Source organism: Pongo pygmaeus, chromosome 2 (genome assembly GCF_028885625.2).
Source record: "Pongo pygmaeus isolate AG05252 chromosome 2, NHGRI_mPonPyg2-v2.0_pri, whole genome shotgun sequence".
NCBI classification, from domain to species: Eukaryota; Metazoa; Chordata; class Mammalia; order Primates; family Hominidae; genus Pongo; species Pongo pygmaeus.
This window is the reverse complement of record NC_085930.1, coordinates 149,870,771-149,876,770: the sequence shown is the minus strand read 5'-3', so window position 1 is coordinate 149,876,770 and position 6,000 is coordinate 149,870,771.

The window sequence follows — 6,000 nt, the reverse complement described above, 5'->3', positions numbered from 1 at the left end:
GGTCTAGGACACAGGGGATCCCTTGCAGCACAGCAGGGTGGGGAAGGGGGCTGGAGAGCAAGTCCAGAATGCAGCAAGTTTAGATGGAAATGAGGGGAGGGCACAGGGAAAATGACTTGTTAGCAGGCCCGATGGCTAGCCAGGATGTGCCATTTTAAGTACTTCTGAGTGGGTTTGTAAATAGCAGCTAACAAGAGCCACCATTCTTCCATTGGCCAGCACCTTCCTGAGATCTCCTGGACCTTGCCATGATCTGGATTCTGAGAAGTTCATGGCGGGCACAACCAGGGGCTTCCAGCACCCTGCCTTGGTGCTTTGGTGACAAGGGCTCTGTCTATTCTGATTGGTCTCTGCTATAAAGTGATCCCCATAAATGGAATTAAATTGGGTTGGTTGGTGATTAAATGTTTTTAGTATAATTCTTAGAATATTTGATATGATGGAAAGTTTGAAAAAAGTGAGGACGTGATATAAGCAAATAGGACAAGAGAAAAGAAAGATAAATAGAAACTCCAGGAAAAACAAAGTTTGCAAGGAAAGCAATGTGCTCATAATACTTTACCGTATCGGCTGAATTGCCATCAATATTTGCCTAGTCATAATGATGTAAACATTGCTTCTTGATTTTCAGTTGTTAGATTCAGCCTGTAAACAAAGAACATAAACCTTAATTGTAGTTGTAGAACAGAATATCAATCTTGAAAACATAATGTAAGGCTGGATGCAGTGGCTCACACCTGTAATCCCAGCACTTTGGGAGGCCGAGGCAGGCGAGGCACTTCAGGTCAGGAGTTTGAGACCAACTGGGCCAACATTGTGAAACCCCATCTCTTCTAAAAATACAAAAATTAGTCGGGCGTGGTGGCGCGTGCCAGTAATCCCAGCTACTTGAATTGCTTGAACCCAGGAGGCAGAGTTTGCAGTGAGCCAAGATCACAGAACTGCACTCCAGCATGGGTGACAGAGTGACAGCCTATCTCAAAAAAAAAAAAAAAAAAAAAAAAAAAAAAAGAAAGAAAAGAAAGAAAAAGAAAAGAAAAGAAAACTTAAAGTAAAGCCATCTTGGGTTGGTAGGAAGGAGTAGGGAGAGTAAGGAGAGAAGTTAATATCTTTAGCTTGCCAAGGGAGAGTCAAGAGACACTCTGGAGGCATGGTGGCCCTAGGAGCAGAAGTATAAAGGTGGTATTTACACTTATAAAGACATCAAAATGAGAAATTTAAAATAGTTTCCTGCGTAACCTGAGTTTAGTCATGTGCACTAAGAAATAATGCCTAAAATCATTAAGTCTAGAAAGTATGTTAAAATCATATTATCTGGAGACTTGGAGGGAAATACCCTCAGAAGTAACTGGAAGAGTCCAGAGTGGCCCCACTGGGAGGGGAGGGAGGGTGATATCTGGGGCCTTCTTTTATAATTTCTTCTGTGCTCCCTGACTTTTTAAAAAATGATGTGCATATGCTAAAAACCCAAAGCCAGCAAAAGGAGCCTTTTGGTCATCACATAGGATGTGGTGGCGGCTATTTGACAACACTCCATTCATAGGCAGTTCCTAGAATCTAAACTTTATTGACAGACATGCTTCCCTTAGAAATCTGTTGCAGTTCACACTCCCTCCCCAAAAACCTTGGGGCATGGTGGGCCTAGGATGAAGCCCCTATTAGGCTTCATCAAGCGAGGCCTGAGCAAAATGACCAGGTGGGGTGCCAGGGCTGGAAGGCCACTATTAAGGTCAGAAAGAAATTGCGGGCCCTTCTCTGGGTGGGGTATATGTGCTGCCTGCGGGGGGCAGACGGGGAGCCAGACTAGACTCAGACCTCAGGAGCTCAGCCATTCGGGGCCTCCCTACACCTCCTGCATACCCCTAGCTGGGATGCAGGGCAGAGAGATGGGCCATTACTGCCCAGTGAACAGGAACCCAGGGCTACTTGCTTTCTGGACCAGTTGTTCCCAGCCTCTTGGCCATTCTGTGGCCCCAGCACTCCTCCCTGAGGACAGATGGAGGCAGCAGTTGGCAGCTAGATACATGCACATGTGTTGTAAGACTCACCCCTCTGCAGGTGAGAGGGCAGGTCCCAGGAAGGAAGTCCCAATCCTTCTTTCCTCTCCTCTTGCCCCTCTGCCACAATCTGAAAAGCTGAGGACACTGGTCTGCAGGGCACCCTTCTGCCCTCTTATTATTTGCCTTTTGGTCCAGCGCAGAACCCCCTCCCGAATTCACAGTTTCATCCCACCTCAGGTAGGACCCCTGACTCCAAAATAATACACCTCCACTCCCCTTTAAGCCCCTGACTCTCAAGGTCCTGCTCCTAATTGACCTAGAGCCTTGGTACTCAAAGGGTGGCTGGTGAACCTGCAGCAGAAGCGTTACTCAGGAGCTTATTGGAAATGCAAAATTGGGGCTCTACCCCAGACCTCCTGTGTCAGAATCTGCATTTTAAGGAAACCCCCAATTTATTCACGGTCACATTGAAGTTTAAGAAGCAGTGAGTTAGAATACATAATCTGATTAATCAACTTACTCTATTACTACTAGCTGACTTTTTAAAATTCTTTCTATGGTCCAGGTGGTATGCTAAGACTTTGCATATCTCATCTTATTTAAGTTTCACACAGCTTTACAAGGTAGAGACTCTTTTGAACCCATTTTATAGATAAAGAAGCTAAAGTTTGGAGAGATTAAGCAACTTCCCTAAGGTTATCTAGCAAATAGCAGAACAGAGATTTAAACCTAGGTAGTATTCTAACTCCAGAAAACTCATAGATCTCAAGGCTGAGGTTAGCAATGGTGTTATCCATCTTGGGGTGGGGTGGGAGGGGCGGATTTTGCTAAGACTCTTAGGAAAACATTCAAGTAGGAGAAGCTGTTCAGGAGCTGGGAAGGGCTGAAGACAAGGGGGAATTTGGGTTCAAGAACCACTTTTTTTTTTTTTTTTTGAGATAGAGTCTCACTCTGTCACCTAGGCTGGAGTGCAGTGGTGCGATCTCTTCTCACTGCAACCTCTGCCTCCCAGGTTCCAACTGTTCTCCTTCCTCAGCCTCCTGGGTAGCTGGGATTACAGGCATGTGCCACCATACCCAGCTAATTTTTGTATTTTTAGTAGAGACGGGGTTTCACCATGTTGGCCAGGCTGCTCTCGAACTCCCGACTTCAGGTGATTTGCCTAACTCGGCCTCCCAAAGTGCTAGGATTACAGACAAGAGCCACCCTTCCCAGCCAAGAACTACCTTTTAATAGGGCAACTTTGGGAAAGTCACTTAGACTCATCTGTGAAGTGAGAATGATAATGACAGTTTGTGCCATGCCAGGTTATGTGATTATTCAATGAGAAAACATATGCAAATCCCTTGATAAAGAGTAAGCATCCAACCAACATTTATTGGACCCCTCCTCTGTGCTAGATGTTGGGGATACAGAGATGAGAGATGACACCCTGCCTTCTGAAAGTTCAGAGCCCATGTGAGGTGGGATGGGAATAGATTATATCAGCGGATGAACAACACAATATGGTCTGTTATGACAGGGAAGCACAGGACGCTGTTGGGCTTGAAGAAAACGTGTGCAATTCAGACTGTGTGGGTAGAAATACTTCCTAGAGAAGGTGGTACCTAAGTTGAGTTCTGAAAAATTTAGGCTGGTGGAGAAGGATATTCTGGATGAAGGGAACAGCATGTAGCCAGAGTTGGAACAGTAAAGAGAGATTTTGCACACAACACTACCCAGAAGTCAGAGAACTAGAGAGCCTGGGGAAGGCAGTTCCCTGCAACACCGAGCAGGCAGGAGAAGGGCAAGGAATGGGTTAGAGGTAAATATGCAGTTCATAGATTCTCCCAGCTTTTCCCTGACCTGCCTACTTCCTCTGACTTCTCATTGTCTCTCTTGGCTTCCAGGCTCTTTCTGGCTTCTAACTAAGGTTTCTGCTCTTTTACTAACACACAATTGCTCCCTCCTCTCCCTATTGCTGGGTTTGGGGATCCAGTATTGGGGCTGGTGCCTCAGACTCCCATGACTCCGCTTCCCAGCTTCTTCCTCAGACCTGACTCTGGTCTTAGGAACATGACATCCTTAGGGCTGCCACTTAGCCCTATGGTGGTTTTGTATCTCTTCCTGTGGGCAGATAGCCCTGTGCCAGAGTTCACAGATGAGCAAGTGAGTGCTGACTGGCCCCCTGAGTTGGGACATTTGTGCAGTGCTCAACCTGTACAACCACACATGGTGTCCTGATGCTCAAGATCCTGCCCCATTCTCTGCTTAGAGTAGGGGCACCTTGAAGGCAAAGATGCTCATGCTCATCTCTATCATAGTGGCCAAGAACAGGATCACCCAGTGGGACAAATGGATGGCCTCATGCCCATGTCCTCCAGCCCAGCTGCCAAAATCAGAGAAAAGGAATCCGGGGTGACAGTGCTTGGCCTGTCTGGTGGTGCCAGGGCTAAACCTGTTTCAGTCTGAAGCTCTCCCTAGCTTGGGCTTAGAGCACATTGACTACCCCATGTCTGCCCTCCAGTAGGACCCAATCTTGGCAAAGTGTCTGAGGCTGGAGTGGAGAGTGGGACCTTCAGGTCCTTCTATACAAGGGAAGATCGAGGAGGGGCAAGGGAACAGGCCCTGCCATGAGGGAATTACAATCGGACTGGAGAGATATTAGATTTATCAAGAGAACAAATAATGAATAATTTAAGCAGCGGATCATTTCAGGGCCAGACCCTGCAGTTCAGGCTTCCCAGACTCCGCCAGTGAATGTGCCTACTGAGCTCCCTTTCCGCGCCCTTGGGAGTCTGGGGTGAGCCGGCATCGGCTGCTGCAAGCTTGAGGGCTCTTTGAAATTACTCGTTTCCTCTAAAAAATTCATGAGAATTTTGCACTCTACTTCTGGGCTTGTTTTAACGTAATATTGATGTGTTAAGCTACTTTTTGTGAGTAAGATGGGAGCTGCAGAAGACGCCTGCATTCACCTGTCACTTCGCATGTGGCTGGCACAGTGTTGGTGAGGAGACAGCTGCTCTGTTGCTTTTCCTGCCCTGCCTCTATTCCCTTTCTGGTACCAGCGGCTCAATTTCTCTCTGGGGGAACCACCCCTCCCCACTCTCTGTCCATGGCTGGACCCTGCCCTGTCCCAGGTATACCCGTAACTCAGGTTACATTCCTCTGAGTGCAATGCTTGCTTCAGAAATGAACACAGGGGCCGGGCATGGTGGCTCACACCTGTAATCCCAGCACTTTGGGAGGCCAAGGCAGTTGGATCATCTGAGGTCAGGAGTTTGAGACCAGCGTGGCCAATGTGGCGAAACCCCATCTCTACTAAAAAAAAAAAAAAAAAAAAAAAAATTAGCTGGGTGTGGTGGTGCATGCCTATAATCCCAGCTACTGGGAAGGATGAGGCAGCAGAATCGCTTGACCCCAGGAAGTGGAGGTTGGAGTGAGCTGAGATGGCACTGCTCTCCAGCCTGGGCGACAGAGCGAGACTCCACCTCAAAAAAAAAAAAAAAATTAACATGTGGCCCAAGCAGACCAATGAGTATCAGCCCTTGGGCGTCTGCTGCTACTCTTGCAACAGAGAAGGCCTATTTCAGCTTGGGCGGGTAAACCGCTGGTATGTAGCCTAGAAATTTCAAGGTCGCTAGTAGAGGAAACTGCCTGGGAATGAACCAACCCAAAGGAAAGCATAAGTGAAGGGTGGAAAGAGGTAAACCCCAATGACATCATTTTAATCCTGGGATCTAGCTGTACCTAAAGCCATGTAATTTCTCGGTTAAATTGATTTGCCTTAGGTTATTTTCACTTGTAACTAAAATTCAAGTCCTGACTAATCCAACTAGTGGACACATGCCCCAGCTTAGAGACACAGGCCTGGTGAAAACAATGTTGGGACATTGGTATGGGATCAGAACGCAGATGGGTCCTAGCTTGCCCACAAACCTGCTATGTGATTTTAGAGTTTGGATTAGATAATCACCAGGGTTTCTTCCAACTTTAAGATTCTCTCCTTAAAAATCCCATA